Source organism: Mustelus asterias, chromosome 11 (genome assembly GCF_964213995.1).
Source record: "Mustelus asterias chromosome 11, sMusAst1.hap1.1, whole genome shotgun sequence".
NCBI classification, from domain to species: domain Eukaryota; kingdom Metazoa; phylum Chordata; class Chondrichthyes; order Carcharhiniformes; family Triakidae; genus Mustelus; species Mustelus asterias.
Window position 1 is genome coordinate 42,665,852 of NC_135811.1, and position 17,824 is coordinate 42,683,675.

The window sequence follows — 17,824 nt, forward strand, 5'->3', positions numbered from 1 at the left end:
GTAGAAGGGAATTGAAGGAAGTAATATCTACCAAATCTATTAGTTAAGTAGAAGGCATAAAATGATCGAGAGAGATTTTAACTCCCCACTAAATAAACTGAAGGAAGAAATAGTCAAAATAGAAAAGGGGCAAGTTTTTAAACAATGTATATTCAGATATATTCTTGGGGCTAAAGGATTAAGGGATATGGGGGGGAAAGGGGGATCAGGATATTGAATTTGGTGATCAGCCATGATCATAATGAATGGTGGCGGATCAGGTTCAAAGGGCCCAATGGCCTACTCCTGCTTCTAGTTTCTGTGTATACAAGACTACTTTCTCACTTAGCACTTAAGCAGTTCAACAAGAAAAAAATCATTGTATGACTGTGTACTGGATAACGGACCAGAACAGATAGGGCAAGAACGAGCTGGAGAGTATTTTAGTAACAGTGATCACAACATAGTAAAATATTAAGATCAAGATTGAGAGTTAATAAGTTGGGTAAAATCTAAGGTCATAGATTCGAAAAGAGAAAATTATGAGGAAATGAGGTGGTAAAGCTAAGACGAAAATAAAATGGGAAATCTTTAAAGCGGAAATCTATGAGTTCAAGAGAAATTCAATCTACCAAAAGCCAAACACAATTTGATAGCAGAAAAAAACCAAAGGGAATATTTAATCTCATTAAAAGATGTATAAGAAGTGCTCAGGTATTAAAGAAGACAAAGATCTTCAGAAGGAAGTTTGAAAAAAATTAGGAAATCAAAAAGAAATTATTAAAGCAAATTGTCGAGAGATATGAGAAGAACTAATAGTCTTCTATAGACACATAAATAAGAAAAGGAAAATGAAAGTTGTTTTTGGACTCATGGGAAGTTGAGCAAGGCAAACTTGCAGGTAATGACAAGGAGTATTGAATACCAAATCTGCTTCAGTTTTTATTAAAAGTCAATAAGAAGGTGGGCACTGCACTATGATGCATTTAAACAGAATAGCATTACTGTTGGGTTAGAATAGGGGAAAATAATTGACAAACTGTGGTGAACCATAGATGGTTACCACTATGGGTACTGAACCATAGATGGTTACCACTATGGGTACTGAACCATAGATGGTTAGCACTATGGGTACTTGTACATATGTTACTGTTGTCACTGTTGGGGTTAGGGTTGGGGTGTTCCACCTGTTGGTATTGTTCTGTGGTACACTCCGGTTGGCTCCGCCTACCTGTAGGAGTATAAAGGTCACTGCACTGCCTGGTGACCCTTTAGTCTGGGATTGTATTGTTATATAGTATGCTCCATTCTTGTTACTAATAAAAGCCTTTATTTCCCGGGTACGATCCAGCCTCCCGAGTGATTTAATCGCGCATCAATTTTATTAGTAACAATTTTGGTTGAAAAAAAAACCATGGAGCAAATGTTAAAACCCGATCGGCTTACCTTAGATCCGCGTGCAGCTGGAGCATCGAACACTTTCGACCATTGGTTGAAGTGTTTTCAAGACTATATCGATGCCTCAACAGCCATTCAAAACGACGCCGATAGATTGCGGGTCCTCCACGCAAGGGTAAGCGACACTGTATATTCAACAATCCGCGATGCCCAAGACCGCAAAGGGGCCATCGAACTACTTAAGAAACTGTACAACAAACCGCCAAATGAGATTCATGCTCGACACCTACTAGCCACTAGACGGCGGCAGCCCAGCGAAACGATGGGACAGTACCTGGGCGAACTTCAGCAGCTAGCCAGAGCCTGCAATTGCAAGCCAGTGTCGGCGACCCAGTATACTAACGATTTGATCCGAGATGCGTTCGTGGCGGGAATCGGCTCATCCTATATTCGCCTGCGGCTGCTAAAGCAAGGTAACCTAGACCTAGCTAAGACGGTGGAATTGGCTGATGCGATGGAAATGGCCTCCAGAAGTCTAGAAACTTACCCCACCGACCATGTGGGAACATCGTGGCAAGTACAGCCACCGACTCAACTCTACCCAGTAGCTCCGAGAAACTGCGCGATCGTGCTTTCAACCTCGGACCTGACGACGGCGGCAGCTCCAGGAGGCCCGCGGAGCTAATTCTGTGGATTGGCAAAACCCCCTCGGCAGCGATGTCCGGCCAGAACGGTATTTTGCTCCGCGTGTGGGAAGAAAGGGCACTATGCCAAAGTGTGCAGAGCTAAACCACCCTCGAAGCCAAGCAGTGCGGCGTGTGATTCTCCAGAATCTGTCTCCTTGTCTCCGGCTTCATCGAGGTCTTCCACCACGTGCGATTCACGAGCGCCGCCATTCCTGACGACGACGATGCAAGACACGTGCGACCTGCGAATGCCGCCTCTTTCAACGCCATCGACCACGTGCGATCCATGGGCGCAGCCATTTTGGTCGGCACTGACCGCAGACGACCAGCAGGGGTCATCATCATCAACCATCTCAGCTGCCTGCAGTTGCACTCAAGACTCAACGGTGGCGTCAATCATCCTGGACCAGGCCAAGCCTCACAGACTCGACAAGTCCATGATGGGCATAGAGGTAAATGGACGCCTAATACATTGTCTGTTTGACAGCGGGAGCACGGAGAGTTTCATTCATCCTGACACCGTGAAACGGTGCGGTCTCCGAGTACAGACTGTCAGACAGACAATTTCTATGGCGTCGAGGTCCCGATCTGTTACCGTTCTTGGGAGCTGCGTGGTAAACCTAACGGTGCGGGGCACAGTTTATGAGAACTTCAGGCTCCTCGTGTTACCGCAGCTTTGCGCTCCGATACTCCTGGGACTAGACTTTACGGTCCACCTGAGGAGTGTGACCCTGCAGTACGATGGGCCACTCCCTCCACTTTCAGTGGGAGAACAGCAGTCTCCAAATTGCCCAGCGTGCTCCACGTGCAGTCTCTCGACACTCAGAATCACCCCGCCATCTTTATTTGAGAATCTCGTGCCAGGCTGCAAGCCCATCGCAACTAAGAGCAGGCGTTACAGCGCTGAGGATCGGATCTTTATTCGATCTGAAGTTCAGCGGCTCCTCGGGGAAGGGATCATTCAACCTAGCTCTAGCCCATGGAGAGCACAAGTCGTGGTGGTTAAAACTGGAGACTAGCCCCGGATGGTCATAGACTATAGTCAGACCATTAATAGATACACGCAGCTGGACACGTACCCTCTCCCACGCATATCTGACATGGTCAACCAGATTGCGCAGTACCGGGTGTTCTCCACCATCGACTTGAAGTCAGCTTATCACCAGCTCCCCATTCGCAGAGAGGACCGTAAATATACGGCCTTTGAGGCGGATGGTCGTCTCTATCACTTCTTAAGGGTCCCCTTTGGCGTCACGAATGGGGCCTCGGTCTTCCAGCGTGCAATGGACCGAATGGTGGACCAAAACGGGCTACGGGCTACCTTCCCGTACCTGGACAACATCACTATCTGCGGCCATGACCAGCAGGACCACGATGCCAATCTCCTAAAGTTTTTACGCACTGCATCTCGCCTGAATCTGACCTATAACAGGGAGAAGTGTGTATTTAGCAAGCGCCGCCTAGCAATTCTCGGATACGTGGTGGAAAACGGGGTCCTTGGCCCTGATCCAGACCGTATGCGTCCCCTCCTTGAACGTCCCCTACCCACTAGCATCAAAGCACTGAGAAGATGCTTAGGCTTCTTTTCGTATTACGCACAGTGGGTTCCCAATTATGCGGACAAAGCCCGTCCGCTCATAAAGTCTACTTCTTTTCCCTTGGCAGCAGAGGCTCGTTTAGCCTTTGAAGGGATAAAAGCTGACATCGCGAAAGCCACGATGCACGCTGTTGATGAGTCCATCCCCTTTCAGGTGGAGAGTGATGCATCTGATTTCGCCCTGGCCGCCACACTTAACCAGGCGGGCAGGCCCGTCGCCTTTTTCTCTCGCACCCTCCAAGGCCCTGAAATTCGGCACTCCGCTGTGGAAAAAGAGGCTCAGGCCATTGTGGAGGCCGTCCGGCATTGGCGCCATTACTTGGCTGGAAAACGATTCACCCTGCTCACGGACCAGTGGTCCGTGGCGTTCATGTTCAACAACACATTAAGGGGTAAGATCAAAAATGATAAAATCTTGAGGTGGAGAATCGAACTCTCCACCTACAACTATGATATCATGTACCGTCCGGGGAAGCTCAATGAGCCTTCAGATGCCCTGTCGCGTGGAACATGTGCCAGTGTGCAGGAGGACCGGTTACAGGCCCTCCACAATGATCTCTGCCATCCGGGGATCACTCGGCTCTTCCATTTTGTTAAGGCCCGAAATCTACCCTACTCAGTGGAGGATGTCAGGTCAATAACCCGAAGCTGCCAGGTATGTGCTGAATGCAAGCCGCACCTCTACCGACCTGACAGGGCACACCTCATTAAAGCCACTCGCCCTTTTGAAAGACTGAGTGTGGATTTCAAGGGCCCCCTTCCTTCGACAGATCGGAATGTGTACTTCCTCAATGTGATTGACGAGTACTCACGATTCCCTTTTGTCATAGAACATAGAACATAGAACAGTACAGCACAGAACAGGCCCTTCGGCCCACGATGTTGTGCCGAGCTTTATCTGAAACCAAGATCAAGCTATCCCACTCCCTATCATCCTGGTGTGCTCCATGTGCCTATCCAATAACCGCTTAAATGTTTCTAAAGTGTCTGACTCCACTATCACTGCAGGCAGTCCATTCCACACCCCAACCACTCTCTGCGTAAAGAACCTACCTCTGATATCCGTCCTGTATCTCCCACCACGAACCCTATAGTTATGCCCCCTTGTAATAGCTCCATCCACCCGAGGAAATAGTCTTTGAACGTTCACTCTATCTATCCCCTTCATCATTTTATACACCTCTATTAAGTCTCCCCTCAGCCTCCTCCGCTCCAGAGAGAACAGCCCTAGCTCCCTCAACCTTTCCTCATATGACCTACCCTCCAAACCAGGCAGCATCCTGGTAAATCTCCTCTGCACTCTTTCCAGCGCTTCCACATCCTTCTTATAGTGAGGTGACCAGAACTGCACACAATATTCCAAATGTGGTCTCACCAAGGTCCTGTACAGTTGCAGCATAACCCCACGGCTCTTAAACTCCAACCCCCTGTTAATAAAAGCTAACACACTATAGGCCTTCTTCACAGCTCTATCCACTTGACTGGCAACCTTTAGAGATCTGTGGATATGGACCCCAAGATCTCTCTGTTCCTCCACAGTCTTCAGAACCCTACCTTTGACCCTGTAATCCACATTTAAATTAGTCCTACCAAAATGAATCACCTCACATTTATCAGGGTTAAACTCCATTTGCCATTTTTCAGCCCAGCTTTGCATCCTATCTATGTCTCTTTGCAGCCTACAACAGCCCTCCACCTCATCCACTACTCCACCAATCTTGGTGTCATCAGCAAATTTACTGATCCACCCTTCAGCCCCCTCCTCTAAGTCATTAATAAAAATCACAAAGAGCAGAGGACCAAGCACTGATCCCTGCGGCACACCGCTAGCAACCTGCCTCCAATCCGAAAATTTTCCATCGACCACCACCCTCTGTCTTCGGTCAGACAGCCAGTTACCTATCCAATCGGCCAACTTTCCCTCTATCCCACACCTCCTCACTTTCATCATAAGCCGACCATGGGGGACCTTATCAAACGCCTTACTAAAATCCATGTATATGACATCAACTGCCCTACCTTCATCAACACACTTAGTTACCTCCTCAAAAAATTCTATCAAATTTGTGAGGCACGACTTGCCCTTCACGAATCCGTGCTGACTATCTCGGATTAATCCGCATCTTTCTAAATGGTCGTAAATCCCATCCCTAAGGACCCTTTCCATCAATTTACCAACCACCGAAGTAAGACTAACCGGTCTATAATTACCAGGGTCATTTCTATTCCCTTTCTTAAACAGAAAGGGAATAGAAATTGTCATTCCCTGTTCTGATACGACCACTGCCACGGTTATCAAAGCATTGCGGGATCTTTTCACCCTGTTTGGTTACCCCAGCTATATCCACAGTGATAGGGGCTCGTCGTTTATGAGTGACGATTTGAGGCAATACCTGCTCTCAAAAGGGATTGCCTCAAGTAGAACTACGAGTTACAACCCCAGGGGTAACGGGCAGGTCGAAAGAGAAAACGCTACAAAGAACAAAGAACAAAGAACAGTACAGCACAGGAAACAGGCCCTTCGGCCCTCCAAGCCTGTGCCGCTCCTTGGTCCAACTTGACCAATCGTTTGTATCCCTCCATTCCCAGGCTGCTCATGTGACTATCCAGGTAAGTCTTAAACGATGTCAGCGTGCCTGCCTCCACCACCCTACTTGGCAGCGCATTCCAGGCCCCCACCACCCTCTGTGTAAAAAACGTCCCTCTGATGTCTGAGTTATACTTCGCCCCTCTCAGCTTGAGCCCGTGACCCCTCGTGATCGTCACCTCCGACCTGGGAAAAAGCTTCCCACTGTTCAGCCTATCGATACCCTTCATAATCTTGTATACCTCTATTAGATCTCCCCTCATTCTCCGTCTTTCCAAGGAGAACACCCCCAGTCTACCCAATCTCTCCTCATAGCTAAGACCCTCCATACCAGGCAACATCCTGGTAAACCTTCTCTGCACTCTCTCCAATGCCTCCACGTCCTTCTGGTAGTGCGGCGACCAGAACTGGACGCAGTACTCCAAATGTGGCCTAACCAGCGTTCTATACAGCTGCATCATCAGACTCCAGCTTTTATACTCTATACCCCGTCCTATAAAGGCAAGCATACCATATGCCTTCTTCACCACCTTCTCCACCTGTGTCGCCACCTTCAAGGATTTGTGGACTTGCACACCTAGGTCCCTCTGTGTTTCTATACTCCTGATGACTCTGCCATTTATTGTATAACTCCTCCCTACATTATTTCTTCCAAAATGCATCACTTCGCATTTATCTGGATTAAACTCCATCTGCCACCTCTCCGCCCAATTTTCCAGCCTATCTATATCCTGCTGTATTGCCCGACAATGCTCTTCGCTATCCGCAATTCCAGCCATCTTCGTGTCATCCGCAAACTTGCTGATTACACCAGTTACACCTTCTTCCAGATCATTTATATATATCACAAATAGCAGAGGTCCTAGTACAGAGCCCTGCGGAACACCATTGGTCACAGACCTCCAGCCGGAAAAAGACCCTTCGACCACTACCCTCTGTCTCCTATGGCCAAGCCAGTTCTCCACCCATCGAGCCACTTCTCCTTGTATCCCATGAGCCTTAACCTTCTTAACCAACCTGCCATGTGGGACTTTGTCAGTCTGGAAGGCTGTCTTACTGGCGTTGAGGTCTAAGGGTCTTCCAGTCTCCCGTTGGCAAGAGGTACTTTCTGATGCGCTCCATTCAATCCGGTCCCTCCTGTGTACTGCAACCAACGCTACCCCACATGAGTGGATGTTTACCTTCCCTAGGAAGTCTTCCTCTGGGACCTCACTGCCGTCTTGGTTGACGTACTCAGGACCTGTCCTCCTGCGGCGGCATGTTAGGACCCGCAAGTCCGACCCTTTGGTTGAACAGGTCCATCTCCTCCACGCCAACCCTCAATATGCCTCTGTAGCATATCCTGACGGGCGAGAGGACACGGTCTCTATTTGAGATCTGGCACCTGCAGGGGACTTGGAAACCCCCGTCGCTCCTGTACCCCTGGTTAGGGACCCCTTGACCTTTATCTCCCCTCCTGACATGGCACGGGCAGTATCGGGACCACCACTTAATCCTCTTACTCCCGTGTACAGCTTGCCTGAGTCCAGGAGATTGTCGCCACCTCGGGGTGTTCCTGAGTCCAGGAGATTGTCGCCACCTCGTGGTCCACCCGTCCGTGAGGAACTGGAGGAGTCACTGGACACCGCCTTGGAGAGAGGGTCATCACGGTCACCAGAACCGGCGCTACCGCCAGTGTTGAGGAGGTTGCAGAGACGGTGCGGCCCTCCGATACGCCTGAACTTGTGAATATATGGACAGTTCGTACTGTTTTTTGCCCCACTGGCCTTTGTTTTTAAAGGAGGGGTGAATGTGGTGAACCATAGATGGTTACCACTCTGGGTTCTGAACCATAGATGGTCAGCACTATGGGTACTTGTACATATGTTACTGTTGTCACTGTTGGGGTTAGGGTTGTGGTGTTCTACCTGTTGGTATTGTTCTGTGGTACACTCTGGTTGGCTCCGCCTACCTGTAGGAGTATAAAGGTCACTGCACTGCCTGGTGACCCTTTAGTCTGGGATTGTATTGTTATATAGTATGCTCCATTCTTGTTACTAATAAAAGCCTTTATTTCCCAGGTACGATCCAGCCTCCCGAGTGATTTAATCGCGCATCACAAACTAACAAAACAAAAAGGATAAAATCCTAGGTCCAGATAGCATAAACAAACTGCAACTAAATAAACTTGGAAAGCTCACCTAGATAATTTGAAACCAGAGAACTCCTCGAAACTACACCCATCTCTATGACAACGTATCATGCTTTAGGTTGTCTTTAAATCGACCTTTAGGTTAATTATTAAAAACAGAAAAACTCAACAGGTCCGGCAGCATCTGTGGGAGGGTGCAACAGTATTAATGGACAGGAATTTCTGGTCTCACCCACCACTGCAATTGCCATGGGTGGGAAGGAAAATTTAACAGGCCAGAAAAAGGTTACTTGACCTTGGGCATTCACAGGACCGGAAAATCCCACCCAATGTTTCGAGCACAATACGACTCTTGGGAAGCAATTCCGAAGAAGTGTCACATTGGACTCAAAACATATGCTGTTTCTCTCCCTAAAGATGCTGGCAGACCTACTGAGGTTATTCAGCACTTTGTTTTTATTTCAGAATCCATGGTATTCTGATTAAGTACTTTACAGCCTTCTGGACTGAACATTGAGTTCAACCACTTCAGAGCATGAACTCTCCCCTCCACCCCATTTCCATTTATTTTACTTCATTTCATTTCATCTCATTCTCCATTTTATCACTCTCCTTCTTTCCACCACCTCCCCCGCCCCCTCCACCCCCACGTCTTCAGGCCAACTGCAACATTCCTCAGGCAGTCCTTTACCACTCTGTACCTTTGTTTTGTCATTAACACATTCTGATCACTTAATGGACACTTTCGACACCTTCTCCGCCTTCTGCATGCTTATTCTCTTTGTCCAATTCCACCATCCGTCTCTACCCTCATAGTATAAATCTTTGCTAACTCTCTTTCCTCTCAGCTCTGATGAAGAGTCATCTAGACTCGAAACTTTGGCTCTACTCCCTCTCCACAGCTGCTATCAGACCTGCTGAGATTTTCCAGCATTTTTCTGTTTTTGTTTCAGATTCCAGCATCCACAGTATTTTGCTTTTACTTCAGATTAATTATCACTTATTTACAATTTATTCTTTGATCTGGTGAAGTAAATGGGTTTTACAAGCTTTCAGGATTTACTGAATGTTTTTAAAGTAATTTAGCTCTACCTACCCAAATGAAGAAATCTCTCTGGACTGTTATTACTGCAAGGATTGCAGATGTCATGCCTCCAGTTCTTTCGCAAGCACATCTATTGTTTAAGAGCTCCAGCTGTGCTATTTTGAACTGCCATTTCTTTAGGTCGTCTAAAGCCTAGCATTTTAATTACCTTACCTTCGCAATTTTAATTTTCCCAGAACTAAAAATTACTTCTAAAATATTAACATGAACCATGAACTAGACATTTGCAACGGGTATAGTTAACATTTCTGGAGTTTGTATGCTATTCTCGCAACTTTGAAACAAGATTCTAAATGATACTTGCTCCCTATTTCATCAAAGTCCTTTGAGTTTTGGTGCACCTGTAGGTTAACAGAACCTCCTTGTATTTGGAAAAGATAAGCACCTGGAATGGTCTTCCCATTGCCATGATGCTACGAACAACTTTGTGTTCAAAGCTAGATTTCATGTAGATTGTGTTTTGCAAGGTTTTATGGTTATTGTCAAATCCTGAATTGTGCAGCACTTGCTCTATTTCACATTTCACACATGTACGTTTTCTGGTTAGTATTGAAGAATGCCACTACCCAACACAGGTAGAGGACATCTTTAATTTCTAATGGCAATGTACCATTTTAAAAATAAGCTCATAAAGCTGTGACACAAATGGGCAACATTTGACACTGATTTCTGCTGATGTTTTCTGCTCGCTTTATGTTCTGGATTAGGCAACCGAATTCCCCACAGTTCAGCATTATTTCAAATTAACATGATCCTTACATAAACTGATGCAAATTTTGGTTCAAGTTTCTCTTAAGTGTTATCCAGGAAATTCAGGGCGCTTCTGGGCAGTCTTCACTCTAAAATTAAGAATCCACTGATGACCATGAAACCATCGTCGATTGTCAGAAAAACCCATCTGGTTCACTAATGTTCTTTAGGGAAGGAAATCTGCCATCCTTATCTGGTCTGGCCTACATGTGACTCCAGAGCCACAGCAATGTGGTTGACTCTCAACTGCCCTCAGGCAACTAGGGATGGGCAATAAATGCTGGCCAGCCAGCGACGCCGATGTCCCACGAATGAATAAAAAAAATAAGCAGTGCAACCACAGGGTAATAGGGAATGTGTCCTGCACAGCATTGGTCGCTTAAGATGTGTGCATGCATGGCTACACTTTCACCTTGAAGGGACTATGCAGTGCTTCAAACAGACTGTACTTAGCAAAGGGAAATTAGAGACAATACATTCCAAAATTGGATTTTTCAGCACGTTGCAATGCATTACTTGGGATACTTAGCAGAGGTTAAATCCAAGCATTGAAAATACTCGACAGGTCTGGCCACATCTGTGGAAAGAGAAACAAGAGTTACTCAACTCAAAATGTTAAATCTGTTTCTCTCTCCACAGATGCTGCCAGACCTGCTGAATACTTCCAGTCCTTTGTTTTTATTTCAGCTTTCCAGCACCCGGCATTATGTTTTTACTTAGCAAAGGATTGCCCTTGTGAGCTTGGAACCATTTTAACCAGGGTGCAGTTCCCTTTAAGATGGGAATGTATTCAGAATTACTGCTGGTACTAATGTTTACGAAAAATGGGGAGTCATGTTAAATGTCATTTGGTCATGTTTATTATTTTAGTGCATTGAATTTCTTGGCGCTCCGCCAGCTCTCTGCTTCTGTTTATATCTTGTATTCCCTCTGTAACCGCGACTTTACTGTGACTTTCTGGCTTTATCTGTAAAATTCTTTCTGTTTTTCTTTCTGAAATGGGCACGGTTCTTCACTAACAGCGTGAGATCGGCGACACAATAAGAATGACCCGTTCCGAACGAATCAGGATGCATGAAAATTTTTGCAGCAAGTCTGTGGGACAGTCAGAGGCCAAGTTGTAAAATTCCATGGGTGGACTCGTCCTGTGTCCAGTCATTGAGGCTGTGCTTCACAGTGTACTCCCAGTAGTGTCTGGGAAAAGTTTCAGCCAAAGCATAAATAGTCTGAGGCAAACATAAGAATACAGGAATTTGAGATTTCATCCAATAAGATATTTTGCGGGTTTGCAGAATTGGTGCTCATTTGATATCAGTACAATGCCATCTTAAGATGTTCCTATTCCTGTACCATTATGAGAGATGGCAAATCGCAAGTGTAATTTGTTGCATCCTTATCAGCTTGGTATTGCTTCTGCTCTGACCAAGACCGCAAGAAACTACAAAGGGTTATGAACATAGCCCAGTCCAGCACACAAACCACCCTCCCATCCATTGACTCCATTGATAGTTCCCGCTGCCTCGGAAAAGCAGCCAGCATAATCAAGGATCCCACCCACCCAGGACATGCTCTCTTCCACCTTCTGCCATCGGGAAAGGATACAAAAGTCTGCGATTAAGTACTCACTGACTCAAGAACAGCTTCTTTTCTGCTGCCATCCGACTTTTGAATGGACCTATCTTATATTAAGCTGATGTTTCTCTACACCCTAGCGATGACTGTAACACTATATTCGCCACCATCTCCTTTCCTTCTCCCCTATGTACTCTATGAAAGGTATGTTTGTCTGTACAGCACGCAAGAAACAATACTTTTCATGGTATCCCAATGCATGCGACAAAAATAGTAAATCAAAATAAATCAAATCAAAATATTAGTTAATCAGGTAAATTAAGTTGTTTGACAACAGGAAGTGAACCCCTTGACCTTGAGTTAATGAGGTAGATTATAACTTTTGCTGGTAGCAACTGAAACAAAAGCTTTGATTGTAAATTTTGAAAAGTCAAACAAGTGAGATTGACTCGCTCAAGTCTGTCAAAATACTTGAACAAAAATTACCTCGTGTCAATCAATACCATTATTGGCAAGCGAAAGATGGCCACAAAAGTAGCTACACAAAGCCAAAAAAGGGGCTGCGGCAGTTAAAATGTAACTTTAGCCAAGTAAGAAAAATGATTTTTTTTCGTGTCAGAAAACTTTAAAAAATAAATAGAATACTTTGCTAACCAATTTCCAGTGACACTCACACCTCACTCCCCACTCACACCTGGAGAAATCCATAGCATCCCTCCAGTGCAGAAGGAGACCATTCGGCCCATCAAGTCAGCACCGACCGTCTCCTACAGAACCTTACCCAGGCCCTTTCCTCAACCCTATCCCCGTAGCCCCACACACTTGCCATCTAACCTAGACATCTTGGGACACTAAGGGGCAATTTAGCATAGCCAATCCACCTAACCTGCACAGCTTTGGACTGTGGGAGGAAACTGGAGCACCCAGTGGAAACCCACGCGCACACGGGGAGAATTAGCAAACTCCACACAGACGTCGCCCAAGCTCCTGGTCCATGGAACTATGAGGCGGTTGTGCTTGCCACTGTGCCAACCCATGCACATGCATAGCAAACCTCACACCCGGTGGAATATGCATTAACACTGCGCTGGATGCACATTAATGTTGCTCACTCCACAGTGCAAAATGGTGGGGGTAATTTCATGGACGGAATGGGAAAAGTGCTTTAATGGAGGGAGAAAAAGTACCAAAATAGTATAACAGACAATGAGGCTGTCAACATAACGAAGATGAACAGAGCCAGTTCAACACAAAGCAAATTCTCTGTGGGTAAGTGTATTTATCATTCTAAGATGTCATTTTGTCCAATGATTTAATTCCATGAGCAATCTGATTTTGGACTGAGAATATTTCTGGTATTGATAAAGAAAAATTAGATGAAAGGTTTTTTTTGATAACTTGGTTCAATTGGTAAACCTGCTCTTAAAACGAGGGAATTTTGGTTGAAAATGTTTGCTTGTCACCTAAGCAGCTGTAGAAAATTGAAGGCGGAATGCTTTTTCGTACCATGCATAATCAGCTGCAAGAGTTCACATAAAAGCATTACACAGAAATGTGCTATGGCACAAGCTGCATCCATTTTATACCGTCATTCCCTGTTTTAAAATTGTAACCATATGTTGGCTTACATAAACACGATCGAAGTGGGGGGAAAACACATTGCAGAGCACCCTGAAACACACATGATAGCCATTGCCCATTTCTATCAGCTTTACATTCCACCGATTGTGGAAAAAGTCATTTTATAAATAGCGCTTTTACATTGACACAGATAATACATCCACGCTGAAAACCACATATGATGCTTATTAAAAACCACCATCACTTATTGGGAAGAAGCAGATGGAACTAAGCACTGTTGAATATTCTCGAGTATCTGGATGCTTGAAACATCAGTCAAAAGGAAAATTCTACAGGGCTCAAACCTCGTTTTATAGGGTTTCCCACAGAGCCTTTCCACAAAAGAGTCAGGTTACATCCACTTGAAAGAGATGGAGGGACGTGGCAGGCCCCAAAGATCACGGATTTCTCAACCCTTCACCTCACGACTTGTATAATAGTGGAAGATAGGGAGGGAGGGGCCTGAGCTTCAATGAGACAAAAAAATTTACTGTTGGCGAATTCAGACAGCTAAATCGGATACAGAGGGTAGTCTGCACTGCAGTACAAACTGGACATTGCCAAGAAAGTTCCCACTCTTGTCATCAGTCTTCTGACAACACCATTTTGTTTTTGTTATTTTTTCAAGGGATGTGGGCTTCGCTGTTTAGGCCACCAGCATTTATCACCCAGCCCTAATTGCCCTTCAGAAGGTGATGGTGAGTTCCCTTCTTGACCCGCTGCAGTCCATGTGGTGTAGGTACACACACACTGCTGTTAGGATTTTTGACCCAGTGACAGTGAAGGAACGGCGATGTATTTCCAAGTCAGGATGGTGAGTAGCTTGGTGAGGAGCTTCTAGGTGATGGTGTTACCTTGTATCTGTTGCGTTTGTCCTTCTAGATAGTAGTGGTCATGGGTTTGGAGAGTGCTGTCTCAGGAGCCTTAGTGAGTTCCTGATGTGCATCTTGTAGATGGTACACACTGTGCATTGGTGATGGAGGGAATGAATGTATGTGGGTAGGGTGCCAATTAAGTGGGCTGTTTTGTCCTGGGTAGTGTCAGCTTCGTGAGTGTTGGAGCTACATTAATCTAGGCAACATTATATCATACCCCTGCCTTGTGCATTGTAGATGGTGGACATCTTTGGGGAGTCAGGAAGTGAGATACTCACTGCAGGATTCCAAACCTTTGACCTGCTTATATAGCCACAGTATTTATTTATATAGCTAGTCCAGTTAAATTTCTGATCAATGGCGAACCTAGGATGTTGAAAATAGGGCATTCAGCAATGGTAATTCCATTGACTGTCAAGGGGCAGTCAATGTCATTACCATTGAGTTAGATTTTCAAGAGTTAGATTTTCTCTTGTTGGTAATGGTCATTTCCTGGCAGTTGTGTGGCACAAATGTTACTTGCCACTTGTCAACCCAAGCCTGGATCTTGTCCTGGTCTTGTTGCATTTGGACATGGACTGTTTTAGAATCTGTGCAGCTGTGAATGATGCTGAGCATTGTCCAATCATCAGCGAACATCCCCACTGCTGACCTTATGATGGAAGGAAGGTCATTGATGAAGCAGATAGTTGAGCCGAGGATACTACCCTGAGAAACTCCTGTAGTGATGTTCTGGAGCTGAGATGATTGACGTCCAACCACCACAGCATCTTCCTTTCTTCCAACCAGTGGAGAGTTTTCTGCCTAATTCCCTTTGGCTCTAGTTGTGTTAGTGCTCCCTCTGCCACTCACTCAGATGTGGCCTTGATGTCAAGGGCAGTCACTCTCACCTTACCTCGAGTTCAGTTCTTTTGTCCATATTTGAACCAAGGCTGTAATGAGGTCAGGAGATGAGTGGCCTTGGCGAAACCCAAATTGAGCATCAATGAATAGGTTATCCTTAGCAAGTACAACTTGCTAACACTTTTAATGACCCTTTCCATCACTTCGCTGATTGTCGAGAGTAGACTGCTGGAGTGGTAATCGACCGGGTTGGATTTGTCCTGTTTCTTGTGCACTGGACATACCTAGGCAATTTTCACATTGTTGCATAGATGTCAATGTTGTAATTGTACTGGAACACCTTGACTAGAGACATAGCAAGTCCTGGTGCACAAGTCTTCAGTATTATTGCTGGAATATTGTCAGGGCTCATTGCCTTTGCCGTATCCAGTGCCTTTAGCTTTTCTTGATATCACATGGAGTGAATCAAATGAGCTGAAGACTGACATCCGTCATGCTGGGGATGGAGGCTGAGAAGTGCTACTTGGCACTTTTGGCTGAAGGTTGTTGCAAATACTTCAACCTTAACTTTTGCACTGATGTGCTGGGCTGCCGCATCATTGAGGATGGAGGTACTTGTCAAGCTGCCTCTTCCAGTAGGTTGTTTATTTGTTCACTACCATTCACAGCTGGTGTAGCAGGACTGCAGAGCTTAGATCTGATCCACTGGTTATGGAATCGCTTAGCTCTGTCTATTACTTGCTGTTTGTGCTGTTTGGCATGCAAGATATCTTGTGTTGTAGCTTCATCAGGTTGACACCTCATTTTTAGGTATACTTGGTGTTAGAATTGGCATGCCCTCTGCACTCAGCATTGAACCAGGGTTGATTCCCTGGTTAGATGGTAATGGTAGAGCATAGGGGTTATGGCGAGCTATGAGGTTACAGATTGTGGTTAAGTGCAACTCTGCTGCTCCTAATGGCCCATAGCGCCTCATGGATGCCCAGTCTTGAGTGGCTAGATCTGTTTGAAATCAATCCCATTTACCATGGTGGTAGTGCCACACAACACATTGCAGAGCATCCTCAGATAAAACTTTTTACACTGTCTGCAGAGGGCAAAGTAACAGATTGCTCAGACAACCTAAGAAATACAATGGCACTGTTAATTCTGGTCACTTTATAAAATTGAATTTATGAAGAATACTTAAAGTTTCACAAAGTTGCAGTTCAAGTTTATCACTAAACATCCAATTCTATCAAATAACATTTTGGATTTGAATAATATTTGGCTTCCTTTTTAAATTATATATTGTTTTAGAGTTGATGTTTACATATACAGTGAAATCCAAAATATGTTTTTACTGTGTTGTTTTTCAATTCCACATAATACAGCAATAATTTCTATCAGTTTGGCCCTGAAGAAAATAAATTATAGAAATATGGCAACTAATTTTGTTTCTACTCCCACTGATACAGGCAGGCTTTTGATTTTCATTTTAAAAGGCTGGGAATTCAAATAACTCCAGGGCTTGAGTTTTTGCACCTCTTACTAACCCAGACAGGCTGTCTTTTTTAATTTTTAAAGTGCTGAGGATTTAAATAACTTCATGAAAGTTCTGCAGACCTTATCCATCCTTCAAGAGCATTTATGACAACACTAAAAATCTGTAACTCTCACATTGTGCTTTGAGATCCTTGTTACAGCAAAAATGTTTTAGAAATTAGCATCAAGTTCAAAAGGCTTTACTGAGTTTGAATAAAAGCAAATTACTGCAGATGCTGGAACCTGAAGCCAAAAGAGAAAATGCTGGAAAATCTCAGCAGGTCTGGCAGCATCTGTAAGGAGAGAAAAGAGCTGACGTTTCAAGTCCAGGTAACCTTTTGTCAAAGCTCTTTTCATCTGCAAGGAACAGGAAAAGTTTCCTTTACATCTGCAAGAACTTTGACAAAGGGTCATCTGGACTCGAAACGTCAGCTCTTTTCTCTCCTTACAGATGCTGCCAGACCTGCTGAGATTTTCCAGCGTTTTCTCTTTTGGTTACTGAGTTTGGCATTGCCTCGTGAATAAATCACACCCTTGCCTCCTTTCCCAGTCAAGGAAAATGCAAGCTGTCAGAAATGGGGTCAGAATTTCCAGGTCCGGGTCCCACCCACCATTCTGACGTCTCCGTGAGTCCAACGAAGTCCTGGTCCCTCTGTCTGCTTCAGAATCTTGTTCCCACTTCAAAGTGCATGATAGAAAATTAAAGGAAGAAACTCTCATTCAGGTCTCGTTATTAAACCTGCTTTTAGTCACACAAAGTCCAAAGATGTGCGGGTTAGGTGGATTGACCATGCTAAGTTGTCCATTAGTACCAGAGGGATTAACAGGGTAAATATGTGGGGTCATGGGGATGGGTGGGATTGCTGTCGGTGCAGACCTGATGGGCCGAATGGCCTCCTTCTGCACTGTAGGGATTCTATGGAAAGGAATAAGGACATGGAGAAGCATCAGCACAGACAGCATGTAAATTGTTTCACATGATCTAAGTTTAGTACAGTCCAGTGACAGTACAATATGACAGAATTTCTGTGTTGCAGAACAGTATCATTATGTAATTAATATCACTTGATGCCAATGTTATTGCACATGCAAGTCAGTTCTATTCTGAGCCCATTACTTTGTAAAACATTTTCTTTGAAGAAAATGTACAAATGAAA